The following is a 20,192-nucleotide window of genomic DNA, read 5'->3' as shown; positions in this document are numbered from 1 at the left end:
AATAACAAATACCCGGTTCTCTTCTTTTTAGCACGAGACATGCTTATACTAAAAATTATTTGTTGTTTATGAAATTCAAATATTACTGGGGGTCTTGTATTTTATCTGGTGACTCAGGTTGTTACTGTCCAAACTTGTTACACTTTATTATGTTGCTTTCACATTTTTCCATGAGTTATTTTATGTGTATATTTTGCTTTCTAAGTAGATTATAAACTCCTCGAAAGTGGAAACTGTCTTTTGTTTTTGTAGCCTCCTCCTCCCCACCGTGCTCCCCACACAATGCTGATCATCAGTTTTGAGCTCATGTTTGATGAATGAATACATCCAGGGAGCTTTGTTTTGGGTTAAAGAGAAAACAACCTGCATCCTTGAGAGAAATCTTTTTTTTTTTTTTTTTTTTTTTAATTTTTTTTTTCAACATTTTTTATTTATTTTTGGGACAGAGAGAGACAGAGCATGAACGGGGGAGGGGCAGAGAGAGAGGGAGACACAGAATCGGAAACAGGCTCCAGGCTCCGAGCCATCGGCCCAGAGCCTGACGCGGGGCTCGAACTCACGGACCGCGAGATCGTGACCTGGCTGAAGTCGGACGCTTAACCGACTGCGCCACCCAGGCGCCCCGAGAAATCTTTGACTGAAACATAAAATACTGTAAAGCTGATGTAAAAATTATTTTTAGAACCAATCTAAATTTCTAAGGCTGATTAGAGTACAGTCAGAAGTTATTACCGTATTTTCTTCTCACAAAATTATACCATTATCTCATCTGTGATACACATTTTTATTACATTTTGTAGCTGCTTCTTGCTTCACTTAAAAAAAAATTGTAGCAGCAGTTGCTTTCCATGGCTTTAATCACTAAGCCACCGCAAACGACTGCCTTATACCAGATTCACTATCTGCCACGTCATAATCTGTGTTGGTAAAACCTGGGCCCTTTCGAATCAGCAGAGGGAGCCAACTTCAGTTTTGACTTCTCCCTGCGGTTTAAGAATTAGCTGACTTCTAAAAGTTCAAATGTAGAGGCGACTATTTGAAGGCCATTTATTCGTTTTTAGGATTGACAATGTGGGCCTAGAGGTAAGACGCTAACGAATTCAATAACCAGTATCAGGTTTTACGTTAACAATGGAGTGGGGCGCGATTAAAGCTAGTACCACGGATTGCGGTTATGAAAGCAGTTTAATTTGCTGTTAATTCTCTGCACAAAATGTTCTGGTGTACGTCAGGGTTTTGACATTTTAATCTTGGGTTTTGAAAGAACTGACAAGGTTGCAAAGAAAAAACAGAAGGAAGGGGCAATGGCTGAGGAGTGTTTCGTCCCTGGGACAGTCGCGAGAGGCAAACAGACAAAAAAAACCAAAAAAACAAAAAAAGGAAGGTGGTTTGAAGCGTGGGGTGGGCACAGGAGGAGGAGGAGGAGGAGGAGAAGGAGAAGGAGCTGTTCTTTTTATCTAAAAGGAACAAAAAGGGAAGTAGTGGTAAAAAGGGGGAGAAATGGTGTGTCTGGTGAACCTAATCAGAGGAATTCTCAAGCAAAGAGTAGTTTGGGGCCTGTGGTAGGAAGAAAGGAAGTAGGAACAGAGTAAGAGGAGCTCTTTTTAGCCCACTTGGAAGGCTGGAAGGGGCCCTGGAAGAGAAAGCAGCGGTAGCTGCTGCTTCTGAAGTCATTGTGAGCTAGAAAGGAGGGCCCTGACCAGGACAAGCTGGAATTAAGGGTGGGTATAAAGAAAACTGTCGAAAAAAGCTCTGGTAAGAGGAGAGATGGACTCAATTTGAAAAAAGAGAAAAAAGGGAAATTATTTTATTTAAAAATTTTTTTAAATGTTTATTCATTTTTTGAGAGAGAGAGAGAGTGAGAGAGAGAGCTAGTGAGCATGAGTGGGGGAGGGTCCGAGAGAGAGACACTGAATCTGAAGCAGGCTCCAGGCTCTGAGCTGTCAGCACAGAGCCTCATGTGGGGCTTGAACTCACAAACTGTGAGATCATGACCTGGCGGAAGTGGGATGCTTAACCAGCTGAGCCACCCAGGCGCCCCAAAAGGGAAATTATTAGAGAGTTACATTGTAGAATCTATTTTAATTTAATTTAATTTAATTTATTTCAGGGAGGAACATTTTTAATTACCATTTCAAATTCTTTAATGGTTGTTAATTTGTATTTTCTTCAGCCTATTTTGGCATTATATATGTATATATATATTTAATATTATTTTTAATTTAATTTTTTTTAATTTACATCCAAATTAGTTAGCATATAGTGAAACAATGATTTCAGGAGTAGATTCCTTAATGCCCCTTACCCATTTAGCCCATCCCCCCTCCCACAACCCCTCCAGCAACCCTCTGTTTGTTTTCCATATTTATGAGTCTCTTCTGTTTTGTCCCGCTCCCTGTTTTTATATTATTTTTGTTTCCCTTCCCTTATGTTCATGTGTTTTGTCTCTTAAAGTCCTCATATGAGTGAAGTCAGATGATTTTTGTCTTTCTCTGACTAATTTCACTTAGCATAATACCCTCCAGTTCCATCCATGTAGTTGCAAATGGCAAGATTTCACTCGTTTTGATTGCCGTGTAATACTCCATTGTATATATATGCCACATTTTCTTTATCCAATCATCCATCGATGGACATTTGGGCTCTTTCCATCTTTTGGCTATTGTTGGTTGATAGTGCTGCTCTAAACATGGGGGTGCATGTGTCCCTTTGAAACAGCACACCTGTATCCCGTGGATAAATGCCTAGTGGTGCAACGGCTGGGTCCTAGGGTAGTTCTATTTTTAGTTTTTTGAGGAACCTCCATACTGTTTTCCAGAGTGGCCGCACCAGCTTGCGTTGTAGAATCTATTTTAAGACAATTATTTTTTTGTTACTAAATTTAAAAATTTAAAAATCTTTTAGGTTTTTTAGAAATCTGTTATGGAAGGCTGTCATCTGAGGTCTCTTCTATTTGGGCGTATAGGGCCACCATCAAAAATTTTCCCCCAAGCGATAAAGAGCTTTAATTAAAATATCGCCTGTAAGTTCACCACCCAGATATAAGTAACATTTTGATACTTACCCTTCTGGAAAATGCATGTGTCCACCTACAGATAGAATGGATATGTAATCAGGCGGTGGGATCACACTGTATGTAATCATGGTAGCAAGCACTTGCCAGGAGCTTAGGATATGCTGGGCCCTGTTCTCAGGGCTTTCCCTGTAATACTGCATTGAATCCTCACAAAACCCCAGTAAGGTAGTACTTTCATTCCCACTTTAGAAATGAAGCCCAGAGAGGTTAAGAAACTTGCTCAAGATCACACAGCTAATAGTTGGGGTGTGATTCCAGACCATTTGATTCTGGATGTGTTTCTAACCCTTATAACCATCTTTCATGTTAGTGCTCTGCAGTCTGCTTTCTTTTCACTTAAAAATAATGTATAAGGGACATCTTTTCATGTCAATATAGATCTTCACCATTAATATCACATGTATGTACGCAATCCTCTTCTGATGGGCATGCGGGTTGTTTCACGTTTTTTTGCTACTGTGTACATACATCTTTGTTCATTTACTTTTTGAAATAATATACTTCTAAAAACGGGATTTTTTTTTTGTGGGGGAGGGCATTGTGAACTCATTGTGAACTCATTTTGAGAAAGATTCTCAATGAGCATTCTACCAGCAGCGGGCTCTGAAGGCTTGACAGCTAATCTTGGAGTTGGACTCCCAAGCCAGAGGTTCCCTAGTGCCACCTAGTGGTACTATCTCTAAATTGTAGTAGCAGCATTTTGAGATCATTCAAGAATGAACACTCCAGGAAGGATTTTGAGCAAAATGTTGTTCAGTTTTCACTATTGTAAATAATACTGTAATTATCCAAGTTACTCATATTTGAGATCACTGTTTTAGTGAATAGAGTCATTAACAATTATTTACATTGTCACAAGGTATAAACATATTTTTTTTTTGTCTATCATAGAATTTCACTTATATCTTGAATCAAAAAAAAAAAAAAAAACCAAACCCAAACAGAACAAAACAAAAACCCAGACTTACAGATACAGGGAATAGTGATTGCCAGAGAGTAGGGGAGTTTGGGGGGGTGCAAAATGGGTGAAGGGTATCAAGAAATATGAACTTCCGGTTTTAAAATAAGTCATGGGGGGGGTGCCTGGGTGGCTCAGTCAGTTAAGCGTCTGACTCTTGATTTCAGCTCGGGTCATGATCTCATGGTCATGGGATTGAGCTCCGAGTTGGGCTCTGTGTTGAGCCATTGAACTGAGCTTGGAGCCTGGTTCAGATTTTCTCTCTCTCCCTTTGTTTCTCTCTGGCTTGTGCTCTGTCTCTCTCAAAATAAATAAATAAGCATTAAAAAAAAAAAAAAAGAAAACTTACTGTAAGAGAGGAGAGAAGTAATCAGGCAGGTGATTCAGTGGGGCGAGCCAGGGGCTCCTGGCCAGAAAAACAAGGTTCAATCAATATATCCCTATGGTCATCCCCTAGCCAACCCTTTGGTTTCCTCGTGTAGAAAATATCAGGAGTGTCTCTAGGGGCTTTTGCAGCTCCAATCACCTGGGAGTTTGGAATCCTGATATCTCTATGGGGCAGGGCCAGGGTAAGTGTCATCTCGAACCACGAACCACGGAGAGGCAGATGTGTGAGAAAGGAGACACCAGCAGAGAAAGGGAGAGGCGGGGCTGGCTGAAGGGGACCCGTGAAGTGACAGGTGGCCCCAATGCACGCAGAAGGGCCAGAGCTTTGGTTAGTGTTCTGTTTTCACCGTCCTGAACATTTTCAATAAGCTTTGAACAAGGGTTCTCACATTTTCACTTTGCACTGGGTCCCACAAATTATTAGGTGGTCCTGGGTAGGGAACAGAATGGAGGTGGGAGGACAGCAGAGATGTGGCACGGATGGAAGAAAGTGCAGGGTATGCAGAGAAGGGGGCCCGGTCCCTCTCCTGCCCCATGCTGTTGGGCCCCCCAAGCCCACACCAAATGCTCCCCCCATTACCTGAATCCTGGGGTCCCCGTCAGCTTCCTTCGCATAGCCCACAGCCCCCAAGTAGACAAACTTTCTGGTGTTTACTGTTCACAGACAAGTATTGTGTCAGGAACCCTCTTTTAATTTTTTTTTTAATGTTTACTTATTTTTGAGAGAGAGAGAGAGAGAGACAGAGTGCGAGCAGGGGAGGGGCAGAGAGAGAGGGAGACACAGAATCTGAAGCAGGCTCCAGGCTCTGAGCTGTCAGCACACAGTCCGACACGGGGCTCGAATCCACGAGTCGTGAGATCATGACCTGAGCCGAAGTCAGATGCCCACCCGACTGAGCCACCCAGGTGCCCCAGGAGCCCTCTTTTAGACTAGTTTTTTTTTTCCCTGTGAATTTGGCAGAACTTTCACCTTAATACACAGTATTTTCAAGCGCTGGCTCGTGTTTGCAGAGGCCTGCAGAATAACAGGGTTAGAGAACATCTGTCCAGTGTGTGCACCGTGGGTGAGGGCCGTGAGTGGCCACCCTCACCCTGCTCAGGCATTCCTTTGTCTTCACAGGCACAAAACAGGCACAAAACAGCCACGAGAATCTAAAGACATTCTTTGAAGAGTTTGTGGCAGCTCATCCTTTGCAGAGGCCGCAGAGGTCAGGCAACAGGAGTCTAGAAGTGAAAGTTGGCCTAGAAAGAAATCCAACATAATCACTAAGTGTAAGCAGTTGTCTTTAACAGAATCCTGGACGATGAACTCACACAGCTGAGTTGACAGATTACCTGTTGGCATTAGACAGAATCGAGGGCTAAGTTACCAGGAGGGAATTTAATACATATTTATCCATCTTAAACAACATGCCAGGCGCTGTGATAGGCGCTTTAAATATATTATTTCATCTAATGTTCACAACACCCCAGGGTGGTTAAGCCCAGTTATTGGTCTCAGTTTGCAGACGAGGAAACTCAAATACATAGAATAAAAATACGTCTTAGGTCTCTGTAGTGGAATCAATAGGCAGAGAGGTTTGTGAGGGTGGTGAAGGCGGTCCTTAAGGGAATATGGGGATGACTGATGTCCCATGTAGTCATTCCTAGATGTAAACAAAATGACTTATTTGAGTCTTCAAGGTCCTCCTCTGTCCACTGAGTTTCCTCCAACACTAAATGTCTGGAGTTGGGGGCTTGGGGCTTAGACTTCTCAGTCTTCTTATCTTAGATTTCTTAGATTCCCCCCTTGCCCCCATCTTAGACTTCTCATCTCTAAAGGACCAGTCAGAGCGACATGGTCTATAACAGCAGAGTTGTTTATTACACCTTTGTTGTCACTAACCTCTAACTGAAATGTAGTATTTCCTTCAATTATGAACATAGGCAGTGAACCACAGTTTGCAGGATCCTTGTTTGCAGGATCTGAGACTTCCTTCTTTTTTTTTTTTTTTTAATGTTGTTATTTATTTTTGAGAGAGAGAGAGCGAGAAAAAAGAAAGAAAGAAAGAAACAGAAAAAGAGAGAGAGAATGAGCAGAAGAGGGGGAGAAAGAGAGGGAGATACAGAATCTGAAGCAGGCTCCAGGCTCTGAGCTGTCAGCACAGAGCCCAACGTGGGGCCCGAACTCACAGACCACAAGATCATGACCTGAACGGAAGTTGGATGCTTAACCGACTGAGCCACCCAGGCGCCCCAGGATCTGCGACTTTCTTGTCAGCAGAAATCACATATATTTTCATTTTACATTATGGGAGTTGTAGAGATTTCTGAATATCACTTACTCCCTTCACTGCTTTGAAATTATAGTAGTTATGAGACCCATGGCTAGATCTTGTTACTGAATGCATAGTACTACATCACAAACTTCTGAGCATTTTATTCTTGTGGTAAAGATAAATAGCACAGAAGTTGCCATTTGAACCATTTTGAAGTGTACAATTCAGTGGCATTAATTACATTGATGGTTGTACAACCATCCCCAGGTTTGAACTATATTTTGATAGCTGTATTTTAATGTAATGGGTTTCCCCTTGTTTATATTATATTAAAAGCATTAGTCTCAGAACGGGTTATATGCTTCATCAGACTTCTAAAGGGCTCTGGGACCCATAAAGATTAAGAAGTCCTTATTTATAAAGTCTTTCCAGTTTTAACATTCTGTGATTACATGATTCTAAACCAATCAAGCTTTCTTTTAACAAATGGGGATTATAATATTTCTCTGCTCGAGACCTAACCTTGCAGATGGCCACTTGACAAGCTTTGGGTTCAGTGTTGTGGAATACGGAAGGCAGGCGCTGAGTGTCCTTCAGCGCGGCATTGACGTTCTTGGCAAGACTTTGGCATGTCGAAGGCTCCCTGGAGACCCAGGACCTGGGATCACGCAGCACAGGCCCTCTCTCTGAGAGCCGCCTGTGAATGCCACGGTCAGGAAGGGGACAGTGCTTCACTCCTGGGGCTCAGAATCAGGCCAGGGACCCAGAGACCAGGAGGAGGTCTGCTCCCCCCCGGGGGCACGCTCAGGATGGACCCCCGTTAGCTGGCTGGTAGGACTCATCTACCAAGCGGTATCAGACATTTGGTATAGCTGGGAAAGTATCCATTCATTCGCTTTATTCATTTGTTTAGCCATGTAATACATTTTTACTGAGTGCCTACTCATGTGTCAGGATTACTTCAATGAAAAAAAAGGACAGAAGTTTTGCCCTCGTGGAGCTCACATTCTAAAGGAGGGAAGGCACAGGCAATAACCAACATTTAAAAGTGCATCAGGGGCAACTGGGTGGCTCAGTCGGTTGAACGTCCGACTTCGGCTCACATCAAGACCTCGCGGTTCATGAGTTTGAGCCCCCTTTCGGCTCGCTGCTGTCAGCCTGTCAGCACAGCATGGAGCCCGCTTTGGATCCTCTGCCCCCCTCTCCCTGCCCCTCCCCTGCTTGTGCTCTCCCCAAAATAAATAAACATAAAGAAATAAAATAGCATATAGTAATGATACATTTTGGGAAATGATACAGGGCTCTGGGAGGTGGGCTGTGTTGTAATAGCTGCTACGGTGTCCAGGGAGGGTGTTACTGAGAAGGTGACATTTGATTAAAGGCTTGAATGAGGTTGGGAGAGTGAGAGCGCAGACATTTGAGGCCAGATATACCAGGCAAAGGGAGCAGTGCAAAGGTCCTGAGGCAGGAGCACACAAGACATGTTTAAGAAACACCAAGGAGGCCAGTGTGGCTGGAGCTGAGACATGAGGTAGAGACGACAGACTGGTTATAGGAGTCAGCTCTAGAGGGTCCTTCAGAGCACTGGGTTTTTATCTTAGGAAAGATCAGAAGCTGTTGGAGGGTTTCGAGTAGCTAAGGAAAATATCTGCTTTCAGTTTTTGCAGGATCAGCAGGAGGACAAGGTCTGAAAGTGCAGAGACCAGTAGAAGGCTGTTGCACTCATTCAGGAGAGGTGATGGTAGCTCAGACCGGGATGGTGATGGTGGCAGGGGCAAGAAATGGTCAGATTCTGCATATGTTTGAAGGTCAAGCGGACGGGATTTGCTAATAGATGGGATGTGAGGTGTGCTAGGAAGACAGGAACCGAGGATGATGTCAAGGTTTTTGACTTGAGCAACGTGAAAGATGGGGGCAGTTATTTTGTGGGTGTCTACTTTATGGCCGGCCAGAGTTAAACCTCAGGGAGACAACAGTGAGTGGAGCACAGTCCCTGCCTTCAAGCAGCTGATAGTCCAGAGGGTGGGGTGAGGAAGGCGGAAAAACAGGCAGCCATCGTACACCTTCATAAGCTTTGTACCATCTCAACGGCTTCCAGGGTGTCCTTACGACTCTTGTCCTCATCTGTCTAAGTAGATAGTAATAGTCCTTATAATGGGTTTCTATACTGAATAAATAAAATAAAGCATGCAAAGCACTTAGCACAGCGCCTGGGACATAATAAATGCTAGCCAACATTCAGCACCATCACACATTAGCAATCTCTGGCATAGATTTTATTTGGTGCCTAAAGGGCAACTATATTTCCTAATTATAATTTTTTGGTTGGCATTTTATCGGTTGAACAGTTAAACCTCTTGCCCGTCGATGGATGTCTATATGGTAAAACAGGAGCAGCTTCTGAAATGAGAACTGATTTATGTTTGCATTGGGATTCAAGTAAATGTGTATGGAAGGGCAGTGGAAAAAACATGCAATTCATATTATCAGTTGAAAATGAATGCATGCCACACAGTATTCCTTTCATCTGTTGTGCTTTGAGCTTTCTGCTGGTATTATTTCGAAGGGTTCAAATTTCTGGATTTGATAGCTTAGGGAATTATCTGTTGATCTCTTTGGCAAAGAGGTGTGGGAGTTTATAAATATTAGTTTAGATAAATATAGCTTATGATGGACATTCGATTGTTCTATTACCATCTTTGAAAGACATAGTTGTGTACAGCCAGATACGATCTCCCCACAGCCTGGCTACTCTTCACAGGGCTAACGAGGAAATAAGGGAGGGGAAAGAGGAAGAATTTTTTTTTGCCAGAGGCCCAGAGCTGCAAAGCTCCTCATTTCTTACTTCTATAAACCAAAATATCAGCCAACAAATACAGCACCTGGCACGTTTTGTTTGCACATAGTCTGCACTTACTTACATGAGTGACTGAGTGAGTCTGAGGGCTGAGTCAGGCAGGGGCAGTTAGAAATACGCTCTACAGAAAAATAATGGCACTTATCGTTCAGCGCAGGATGCTTTTTTCCCCAAGTTCTATCACTGACATTACACCCTGCCATCCTGACACCTATGTAGTGAGCGGCCAGATGGGTGTCCTCAACTGCATTTTACAGAAGACACAGCTGAAACCCAATCACCTGCCCAAGGTCAAACTCTGAGAAGGTGGTGAGTTCCCGAATCCTCGTGGGATGTGCTGCCACCAGCATGAGCTGCTTTATGAAATCGACATACCGACACGCAGATTCTGAGGTTCCAACTCAAATGAGATGGGCTCACAAAGCACAAGATGGCCTCCCATATGAGATCAGGTGTGGCCCAAATCTCTTCCCACTAGAAGCCTCTGGTCCCTCTCACTCCAGGCGCAGGGTCTCAGCCTTTCTGCCTCGCCTAAGACCAGATGCCACTCTGGGAAGTAGGGATGAGGGCTCTCAGGGTCTGAGTTCCCGGCCTCATCATCAAGTCGCCGTGCTGTCGGCACTGCCCTCACCCTGGTGGCCCCATGTTTGAGGGCAGGTTTCTGTCCTAGGTAACCCAGTCTTGGGACATTGCGTTTTAGCAACTGGGTTCATCTCTCGTTAGTTACTCACCTTCTTTGTGGCTGGTCCGTGTTCCCGGTAGATCGATCTGTCTGGATTTCGGGGTTTTCTGTTTCTCAGGTCCTTGCCTTCACTGCAGCTGCTCAGAATCCCTTCTCCAGCATCTATGCATGCCTCACACCTGCTCCACAAAGGTAAAATGCCCTTGGTACTAACCATCATTCTGCCACCGCGCTGGACTTTGTGTCTCAGCCCCCTTCTTAGCACAGAGTTCCCATGGTCTTGGGAAATCCTCCCTGCCTGTCCTGGAGCAGGCCTGTTCTGTCTGGCCCTCCGATCACTCCTAGCACAGAGCAACCTGGGCTCAAGTAAGTGCAGCCGAGGTCAGTCTCCAGCTCCCTGCTGAGCCACATAAGGAGAAATGTGGGCCCCCATGTACACTTAGCCAATGACCTCCCATATTTTGAATAGTCCCCTAACATGGCTGTATATGAAGTCTTGTGTCATTCGATGGCCTGCCATTGTCAACTCTCATAAACTTGTCCCGTGGGAGACTTGACAGGGAGGGCCTGGGAACAGTGGGCTGATTGGAAATGACGATCATTATTGTACAACATGGAGCCATAAAACAGTCTGTCTTCATTAAAAAATTTGCTATTTTGCCCACCATGGATTTTTGACATTAATTTTGATTTTTAAAATTTTGCATTAAAGTTTTATTTATGTCGGTTAATGAGGGTTTTTTGGCACCCGTCTAAACTTTGTGTTTTAGGCAGGTGCCTGAGTTTCTTCGTCCTCCCCCCAGCCCTGTCCATCACTTGCAGCCGGTCCTCTCTTCCCTGTGGTCCTTTATCACCATAAAAGCCAAATGCACCTCCTCCCCTCCCTTCACACCTCTGCTGTCTTGTTTTCTCTGTCTTGCTCTGCACCTGCTCACCTCTGGGTCCTCCCACATTCGTCCTCCTTCCCGGTACACACACCACAGCATTTATTTCATCGTTTGCAAACTCCTCAACATCTCACATGTGTTCAGACTCACTTTTTTCAGTCCTGGTCCTCATGAGAATCTGACTCAATGCCCTGAGACGCCACGTCTGCAATCCTCACAGCCTCCCACCCCAGGAGCACTGCTGGAGGAGGGGCAGGAAGACTGCTGGCTTCTTTCCGGATCCCCTCTGCCATTCCTTGGTTGCCCATTCCCTGTTCTCACGTAAGAGGACATTTGCCGTCGAGGCTCACTCAGGTATCCACGAGGACCTCCCTCTCCTTCTCGGAGTCTCCCGCTGGTAAGCTGGAGCCTGCCCACCTCCCTCACTAAAGACTGAAGTGGAGCTGACTCTCCCCACTAAAGAAGAATCCTACCACAATCTAGGATATTCTGTTGTCTTGTAGCTTTCTTGTCCCAACCTTGGCCTTGCTCTTGAACTTCCCCTTGACTTTCACTTCTAGTCCTTTATAGTTACCTGCTTCATGGGCCACATCTTCAATTGTTTGTCACTGGAAACAACTAGCAGATGTAGCCTTAATTTGCGACCGGTTCACCCCAAACATTGGTCATTTTCTCTTTCCCACAGACTTTTTCTTGGACTCCTCCACCTCCTCTCCGCTTCTCTGATCCTGCTCACCTTCTTCCAGCCTTTCAACCCTTTAGGCTCTTCATCCCCTATTGGCCATTTCGTGCCTCTTCACCTGAACTGCTCTATCAACTCCTCTGCCCACAGACCCCTCCATCTCTCGGCCATATAATTCAAACCCTAACCTGATCTGTCTCCTGTCTTCCTAAAGACTTCTTGTTGGAAATTGTTGGAGAAAGACACAAAATGGTACCGCCTCTTGATCCAGCATCAGCTTGCTCCTCTGCTGGGACCCCCTCCCCATAGTATAATAATGGCCCCCTGTTGCAAGGGGGGGAGTATTCAAGTAGACTCAGAGGGTTGGTACATTGTACCTTTGCCACCATTTGCAAGCCTCATCCTCAGTGGTTCCAGTGGTGACTTTCTTTTCCTCTGGGTTCTCTATATTCTATGGTAACTAGCATCTAGAAAATTCCTCAGATGGATCTTGGGACCAAAACATCACTTTGAACCTCATAAATCTTAAGTCCAAGAAACCAAAAATTTCATAAATCTTAAGCCTCTCAGCTGGGAGTATACCTATGTAGACACCAATTAAAAAGGAGACTAGAGGGGCTCCTGGGTGGTTCAGTCAATTAAGTGTCTGACTTCAGCTCAAGTCACAATCTTACGGTTGTTCATGGGTTTGAGCCCTATATTGGGCTCTGTGCTGACAGCTCAGAGCCTGGATGGAGCCTGCTTTGGGTTCTGTGTCTACCTCTCTCTCTGCTCTTGCCCCACTCATGCTCTGTCTCTCTCTCTCTCTCTCTCTCTCAAAAATAAAATAAACATTAAATTTTTTTTTCAAGGAGACGAGAACACATCTTGGGCTAAAAGGGAATGTTAGACATCATTAAGGAGTGAATTACACCACAAAGCTACCATCCAAAGGAAAAACCAGGCCAACTTTGAAATAACTACTGATTGAGACCCATGTCCCCTGATCTGAGGGTCTGGTGTAAGTCCTACTATTTCCCACCAGGGTAGCCCCACCTTCACATTGTCTGCTAACCAGATAGCTAGGAGAGTTGCCCTAGGACCCCCCACAGCAAGAGGCCAGGGGACTCTCAGTCTTGGCTTGAGAAGCGTTTGGAAGATGGGGCAGAAACTCGGGAGATCTACAGGTGTTGGTTTGCAATCTCAGGAGCTTCTCAGGGGTAATCTGGAACCAACCCCTCTATGTGGAGTTCAGGGAGAGACTGAAGAAAGAGGCAGACCACACCAGATTGGTAGGTGGCAGATTTAATAAGCAAAAGAACTTATATACAAGGCTTGTCTCAGATGCCATACGGTGAGCACATCTGTGTATCTGCCTGCCAGAATCTTAAAGATTTATATAGAGGACTTAAATGGGTTCAGTCACATATACTGTACAGACGGTCTGAACAACAAGTCATTATCTCAAGGCTATGTCTTTAGGGCAGCTTCTAGGAGTGGAAGGGCAAGTGGAATGCACATTCCAAGGACAGGGGGAGGGGTGGGGAGCTCTGATCGCCAGGGTCCAGATCCTGGGTAAACTGGTGGTCACATCCTCTTGAAGACCTCCCCCAACAACAGGTGCCAGTGAAGGCAGAGGTGAGTCTGAAGCAGCCAGGGAGTCTCAGCCAGCTCTGACAGAGCAGAGAGCCAGCCTAGGGGTGAGTCTATTTGCAGAAGTAGGAATTAGCAATATGCTGGTAAACTAGTTCTCAGGAGGGAAAGAAAAAGCCCAATTCATAGTGTTTGCTGATTTCTGTGCTGTAAATACTCCTACTCTGGTTGATTGCAAGCTATCAACATGATGTTACTGAACATAGAGCTGAGAAAAGACATATATGGGGTGCCTGGGGTGGCTCAGTCGGTTGGGTGCCCGACTTTGGCTCAGGTCATGATCTTGTAGTTCATGGCTCTGAACTACAGCATTGGGCTCTGTGCTGACAGCTCAGAGCCTGGAGCCTGCTTTGGATTCTGTGTCTCCCTCTCTCCCTCTCTCTCTGCCCGCCACCCCCCCCCAGCTCATGCTCTGTCTCCCTCTCAAAAATGAATAAACACTAAAAAAATTTTTTTTAAACACTAAAAAAAAAAAAAAAAAAAAAAAGAAAAGCTACATATGCTCGGTTCTCGATAGCCATTATGAGCTGGCTCTAGAACACTGTTATCATTAGTGGAAGCAGTGACAAGAGGGACAAGGGACCATGACCCTGATCACCACAAAGGCTAGAGAGAATCCAGAACCAAGAAAAAGGATCCGGATGCTGTTTTCACACCCTCTTTCCCTGTCTCTGAAGTAACATTCTCCATAGAAGGCCTACATTTCTCTGCATATCTGAGTTAAACTAATAGTAGGTTTGGGGCCATCCAACATATGGCATAAAACCTAAGCTCACGTATGTGACATTTGGGGCTAACTGATCTGCTCCTGCCTGTTTCCAGACTCGTTTCTTATTTTTTGCTATATGTGCTTCTTCTTCTTTTTTTTTTTTTTTTTGTCTGTCTAACTTCTATGTATTTTTAAAGACTTAACTCAGACGTCAAAAAGCCTTCTCTGAATTCTTTAGAATTCAGTGCTGTCTAGTAGAATGTTGTACAACAGTGGAAGTATTCTGGATTTGCACTGTCTCACATGGTAGCCATTTGCCGCATATGGCTTTTGCCACTAAGGAACTGAATTTTAAATTTTAGTTAACTTTAATGAATTTAAATTTGAGTAGCCACATGTGGTTTAATGGCTACCATATTGGGTAGCACAGCTCTATATTGACGTGGGTGCCTCTTTTCATGTTCATAAAATACATTTTGTGTTGCTCTCACTTTGCATTTACCTTATTATGTCACATTTGTTGTTTTTCTTTGCTTGTCTCTCCTCACCAGATGTTGCCCTCATTGAGGGAAAGGAATGTGCTTACAACGCAGCAGACCCTCAATGTCGTTGAACGTGTGAATACTGCTGGATTTTTCCGACACCGGTATCTGCCTCTTAGACTTTTCCCTGTAGGCTCGGCTGCCTGAATGGACCTTTATCTGCAGGCCACCAACTAGACTTGACGTTCTTCTAGACTTACTTCATTCCACTTGAATTTCCACCCCTGTAATTGGCTTTCCTGGAAGAGCAGCTCACTTTTCACTTCTGTACTCTACCTAGATTAGCATCTAAGGCTTTACCTGGACCATGACTTAAGGTAGCCGTCTTTCCATCTCTGGACTGATATGTTGGTTTCCTTTTCTTCTGATTCATGCTTTTATATGCTGGCCCTTATAGTTATATCCCCTGACTTTATGTACATATAGCCATATTTTAACCTATATCAAAAGTGTACCTACATTTGGCCTGAGGCTTGCCCTCTCTCAATCATTTCCAGCCTGCCACTTCTGAAGAATTGGGTTTGCTTCACTGGTTTATGAGACATACACATTTTCTTTTATGATCATCATTACTCTCTCTATATATGCCCTTCCAAGAGGTTCCTCCAGGCCCTTTAAAACTTGATCCTATAATTACCGTAAGCCTCTCTTGTACCCTGGCCTATTTAAAATAGGCCAGGTAATTAGCTGAGTGGAAATTAATATGTATTGTTCACTCTTTGTTTTAAAAAAGTAAAAATGTCTAATAAATATCCAAACTGAATATTAAATAACATTTTATGTAAGTGGTCATATAATTTTCTTCTTTATCCTGTTCATGGGATGAATTACACTGATTTTCAAGTATAAATCAGTATTATATTCTTGGAATAAACCCAGCTTGGACATGATGGATCATCCTCTTATAGCTAAACTTGGTTGATAATATTTTGTTTTGGATTTTGGTATTTGTGTTCATAAGAGAGATTGGTCTGCACCTTTCCCTTCTGCTACTATCGTTGTGTATTTTTGGTGTTATGGTCATGAAGGTCTGATGAAGTACAATTGGAGTATAAATACTCCAGCTCTCTTGCAATTTGGGTGATAGACAGGAGGTATTGCAGATTTCCCCTGTGGACTCAGGCTTTGGATAATCCCAGTGGCAAAAAAAACCCCCACAAAAAACAAAAAATAAAAAACAAAAAAAACCACACACAACCAAAAACCAGCTCTTTTTTGTCTGCCTTCCCTTCCTTGTCTCACTTCCCCACTACCCTACCAATGTTTCCTCTAATCATCCCTTACACTCAAATCATTCTCTTGGAATCTGCTTCTGAGAGGAACATAAACTAAGGATTGTGGGCTCTCAATTCCCGACTGTTTTGGTAGCTTCTGAATGCCTTCAAAAAGATGTGTGGTGAATTCTATCCAACTTTTCTAGTTGTTCTTGGTGACAGAGTTGGTTGAGTATAATCTAGTCCATCGTGGCTGAAAACAGAAACACTTAATGATATTGTATTTACACATCATATATCTGTCATAAAAAAGAAAATGCCCTATGGGCATTTTGGTAACTTTCCTAATAGTAGAGTTCAGTCTTTGATATCTATGAGTTCTGATTTAAAGTAACCCTGGTAACATAGACACTTTTTTTTTTAAGTTTATTTATTTATTTTGAGAGAGAGAGAGAGAGAGAGAGAGAGAGAGAGAGAGAGAGAGAACGCACATGAGGGAGGGGCAGAGAGAGAGAGAGAGGGAAAAAGAATCCCAAGCTGGTTTGAGTCTCAATCTCATGAACTGTGAGATCATGACCTGAGCCGAAATCAAGAGTCAGATGTTTAACTGACTGAGCCGCCCAGGCGCCCCAACATAGCCACCCTTAATGTTTATTATTTACTCTGAAGGCTTATCTTGGAGTCAGATCCCTCCTGAGGAAGGTTCACGCTTCTGGGACTCAGGCCAGTTTGGGGTTCCTCTACTTCTCCATCACCTGTGTTCTCCTCTGTATGTGGCATTACCCTGGTAATTAAAGGTAAGCCTCAGTTTATCCTTCTAGCTTCCTTATTGCCTTGGAAATTCGCTGTGCCTCCTGATTCCCCTACATCTCTTCAAAGCAGAAAAAGACACAGTAGACAATGAACCTCATGTTCACTATGACAACAACATTTTGTTCTCCTGAACAACAAGAATTCAATTTCCACTTTACTTTCAAAGAGGGAAACATTTCTGTTCTCAGCCACTACTGCATCTTGAGCTTCTTACATACTGCTAAATTTCAGTATGAGAGCATTTCACTCATTGTTTGAGTTGTCCCCCCTAATCTACAACTTCTATAGGTAGCACTTCTTAAGAGGGACACATACCTTTTCCCAGAATACGTTTCTAAACAACTTTGAAACAATGTTTAGCATTTAAGAAGCAGAACGTTCTCCTATTGTTTTTCCTCATCTGTTTCCCATTCTTTTCCCTGTAGCTCAAAAGCCATTAGGTGGGGTTGAGCAGCTCAGTGATCTTGTTGGGAGCGGGGAGATGTCAGTGACCCAAGGCCGGGCGGGGGGTCAGAGCCCAAACAAGTTCAGGTGGATGCGCCTGCAGGGAGACAGGCCAGCTTGATTCACTTTTTTCCTCACAATTCGCAGTCAATCCAGTAGCGTTCTCACCTTCCCCTCTAAAATAGATTCTAAATCTGACCACCTTTCATGCTCTCCAATGTTGCAACCTTGGTCCAAGACCCCTAGACTATTGTAACAGCCTCTCCACTCCTTTTCTGGCCTTCACTCTTTGTCTACATAGCAGCCAGAACATAAGTTAGAAAATATCACTCATCTACTTCCCATCACAACCAGAACAAAACCTGTGCTCTGTTATGACCTACAAGGGCCCACAAAATTGGGCCCTTAACATGCTCTTGGGCCACACCTCTTCATTCCCTCTTGTTCACGTGGCCTATATTAGTGTTCTATTGCTGCCGTAACAAATTACCACAAGCTTTCGCGGCCCAAACCATACACATCTATTTTCCTACGGGTTTGGAGGTCAGAAGTCTTAAAGTCATGGTGTGGGCGGGGCTGTGTTCTTGGTGGAAGCTCCAGAAGAACAGTGTAGGTTAGAAATAGCAGTAGGAGGAACAGAAGATGGAGCCGTCTGTAGACATTGACTCTTGTGTCTGGCCCAGTGCTTTGCACATAGTAGGTGTTCAGTAAGATAAATTGGATCAAGGAATAGACACGTTAGAAAGACTCTTGGGTGACACTGAAGTGTCCGTTGAGGTTAAGATATTGAGTTAGATGGTGTTACGGGCAGGGAACAGTATCCTATCTGGTGACTGCTTATAGCTGCTAAATGCATGGTGTTTAGCCTACTTGCTGAGAGATGGCAGGGTAGTTTATCCTGAGGCACAGGCAGGGCAGAAGCTCCAATCATCTGGATGAGAACTTCTAGTCCATACTACAACCTGAATGCTCCTCTTTGACCACTATGGATGCCAAGAAGTTGAAGCCTGGCCACACCCGAACTCTAAGCATATTATAGAGCAAACAAGAATTGTTTAAGTCATGATATGATCTGAGAATAAATTCAACAATATGACCTCATTCCAAACAGGATCAGTTTTTATTTTTCATGTATTTATAGAATCAAGGTTCGGACTTCCAAGGGAATGTGAGAAAGGGATCGAGGTCAATAAAGGGGGTGAGAAAATAGCTCAAAATGAGCCCTGGGACATTCCATTTAAAAAGAAATGTGTTTGTGGCCAGCCAGAAAGTGATCATAATGGTTGTAAATAGGCAATAGTCATAAGAGAAAGATTTAAGTAACTTTTCATTACTTGGCAGTGTTTTAAATTTGGCTGTATCTGACACTAACAGGGGAGGGAGAAAAGCCAGCCCATCATCCTAAAACTAAATTAAAACTGCTCTTGAGGCATCTGTAGATTTCTATCTTGGTGAATAATTGGTTTTTGTTTCAGTTCATGCAAGTCAGCAGGCAGGGTGAGAAAAGCACTGACCTGCAACAAAGCATTAGCCTTCCAAGCAGCGGGCCTTGGTTTCAATAAGTGCAGTTTAGAAAAAAACCCTACAAACCTTCTGCATGTAAACTGAACGGTGTTTTACAACTTCGACGTACAGGAAACTCCACCCGTATACATTTGGCAGGTGTCCAAGGATACTGGCAGCTCAGGGTCTTGACTTACAGCGAAGGACAGCGTGATACTACCTCCTAAGAGAGCGATCTATAGGACACTAGTGCCTGTTATTTTCTTTAACTCTCATCTAATTTATCTCAATGTTTTTGGGCTCTGCCACTTATTTCAACATTAAATTATAGGTTTTTAAAACTAGACCATTATGCCTGGCCATCCAGCAGTTTCCTATTACTCACCTGCCACTGCTCGGGCAAGTCGTCTGAGGAAATGTAACAAGATCACCGGGGTGACCCCTTTCCAAGGCTAATTATTCCAGCACACTCTGTATCGCATTGTTATTTTTAACTTACTAACATTAGCTTTTGTCTTCCTAAGGAGACGAGTCCACTCGATTTCCTTAACTGTCAAAAACGCAGGTTGCAGTTGTATTTTTTTCTGATTTCCTGGGAAACTGTAACCCTCATGTCCAGCTCCATCTTCCCGCTTCTCTTTGATTTTCTCACGGAGCAGGGGTTAAATCTGATCACTGTAAGGTGGCATTGCAAGAGCAGGCTGGACACATTTTTAAGTGAAGGCTGTTGGGAAGAGGGGCTCGCATCCGGGAGGGCAGCAGCTCTTAACACGGCTGTTTTGCCCTGACCCCTCTCCAATCTGTTCTCAATCCAGTGGCCAGGCGATTCTGTTAAGACCTCAGTGGGTCACATCAGTCCTCCATCCCAAACCCTACCAGATCTATTTTCTCTTCCGGGAATGCTCTTTCCCCAGATATCCTTATCATTTGCTCTCTCACGTCCTTCATGTCTGTACTCGGTGAGGCCACCCTTAACCGTCCTATTTTAAATCACAAGCTCCTCCTCCAGTCCCCAACCGGAACTCCCTCTTCCCTGTTCCTGTGCTACTTTTCTCCATAGCACGCATCACCCTCTATCTTACTATGCGCATTTCTTGTTCATTTTTTCACGTCTGTTTTTCCCTACTAAACCTAAACTCCAAGATGGTAAGACACGTTGTGCATTTTGTTTATGGCTGTATTTGTACTACTTAGAAGAGTGCCTTGAATCAATTAGTAAGCATGTTGTCTAACTAGGGGCTCATTTCACGAAGCCTATTGATGTTTTCTTTTTTCTTTTCCTATTGATGTTTTCTAACGTCATCCCTTAATATTGCTTCCAGTCTCCCTTGTCCAATGGTGTGCTGGTGAAATCCTTCGGCAAATAGAAACCATAAATACCCATAACCACCGCAGAAAAGAAACACAGAAAGATGCAATGGGTTCCTAATGTATATTTCCATTTTCAAACATTTGAAAAATAGGTCATTCATGGTTCTTTCCCATATAATTAAGAACTCCATTAGCACCATTAGCAAGTTATTAGCAGTGAATTGGCATTAAGTATGT

At 43.8% G+C, this 20,192-nt stretch overlaps 1 long non-coding RNA gene across 2 annotated transcripts; it reads left to right on the top strand.

Moving 5' to 3' along the window:
* Nucleotides 1-684: 684 nt before the first annotated feature.
* LOC131494348 (uncharacterized) lies at nt 685-15,331 on the top strand. Of its 2 annotated transcripts, none has more exons than XR_009253338.1 (3): nt 685-1,083; nt 9,756-9,988; nt 14,680-15,331. It is a non-coding gene; the product is annotated as an uncharacterized LOC131494348 (long non-coding RNA). The 2 variants fall into 2 exon arrangements; XR_009253337.1 differs by lacking the exon at nt 9,756-9,988 and adding an exon at nt 5,553-5,693 and having other exon boundaries at nt 689-1,083.
* The last annotated feature ends 4,861 nt before the right edge of the window (nt 15,332-20,192 follow it).

The sequence above is a fragment of the Neofelis nebulosa genome, chromosome 14 (assembly GCF_028018385.1).
Source record: "Neofelis nebulosa isolate mNeoNeb1 chromosome 14, mNeoNeb1.pri, whole genome shotgun sequence".
Classification (NCBI taxonomy): domain Eukaryota; kingdom Metazoa; phylum Chordata; class Mammalia; order Carnivora; family Felidae; genus Neofelis; species Neofelis nebulosa.
Note: the sequence above shows the minus strand (reverse complement) of the source record. Positions and strands in the feature narration are given on the sequence as shown.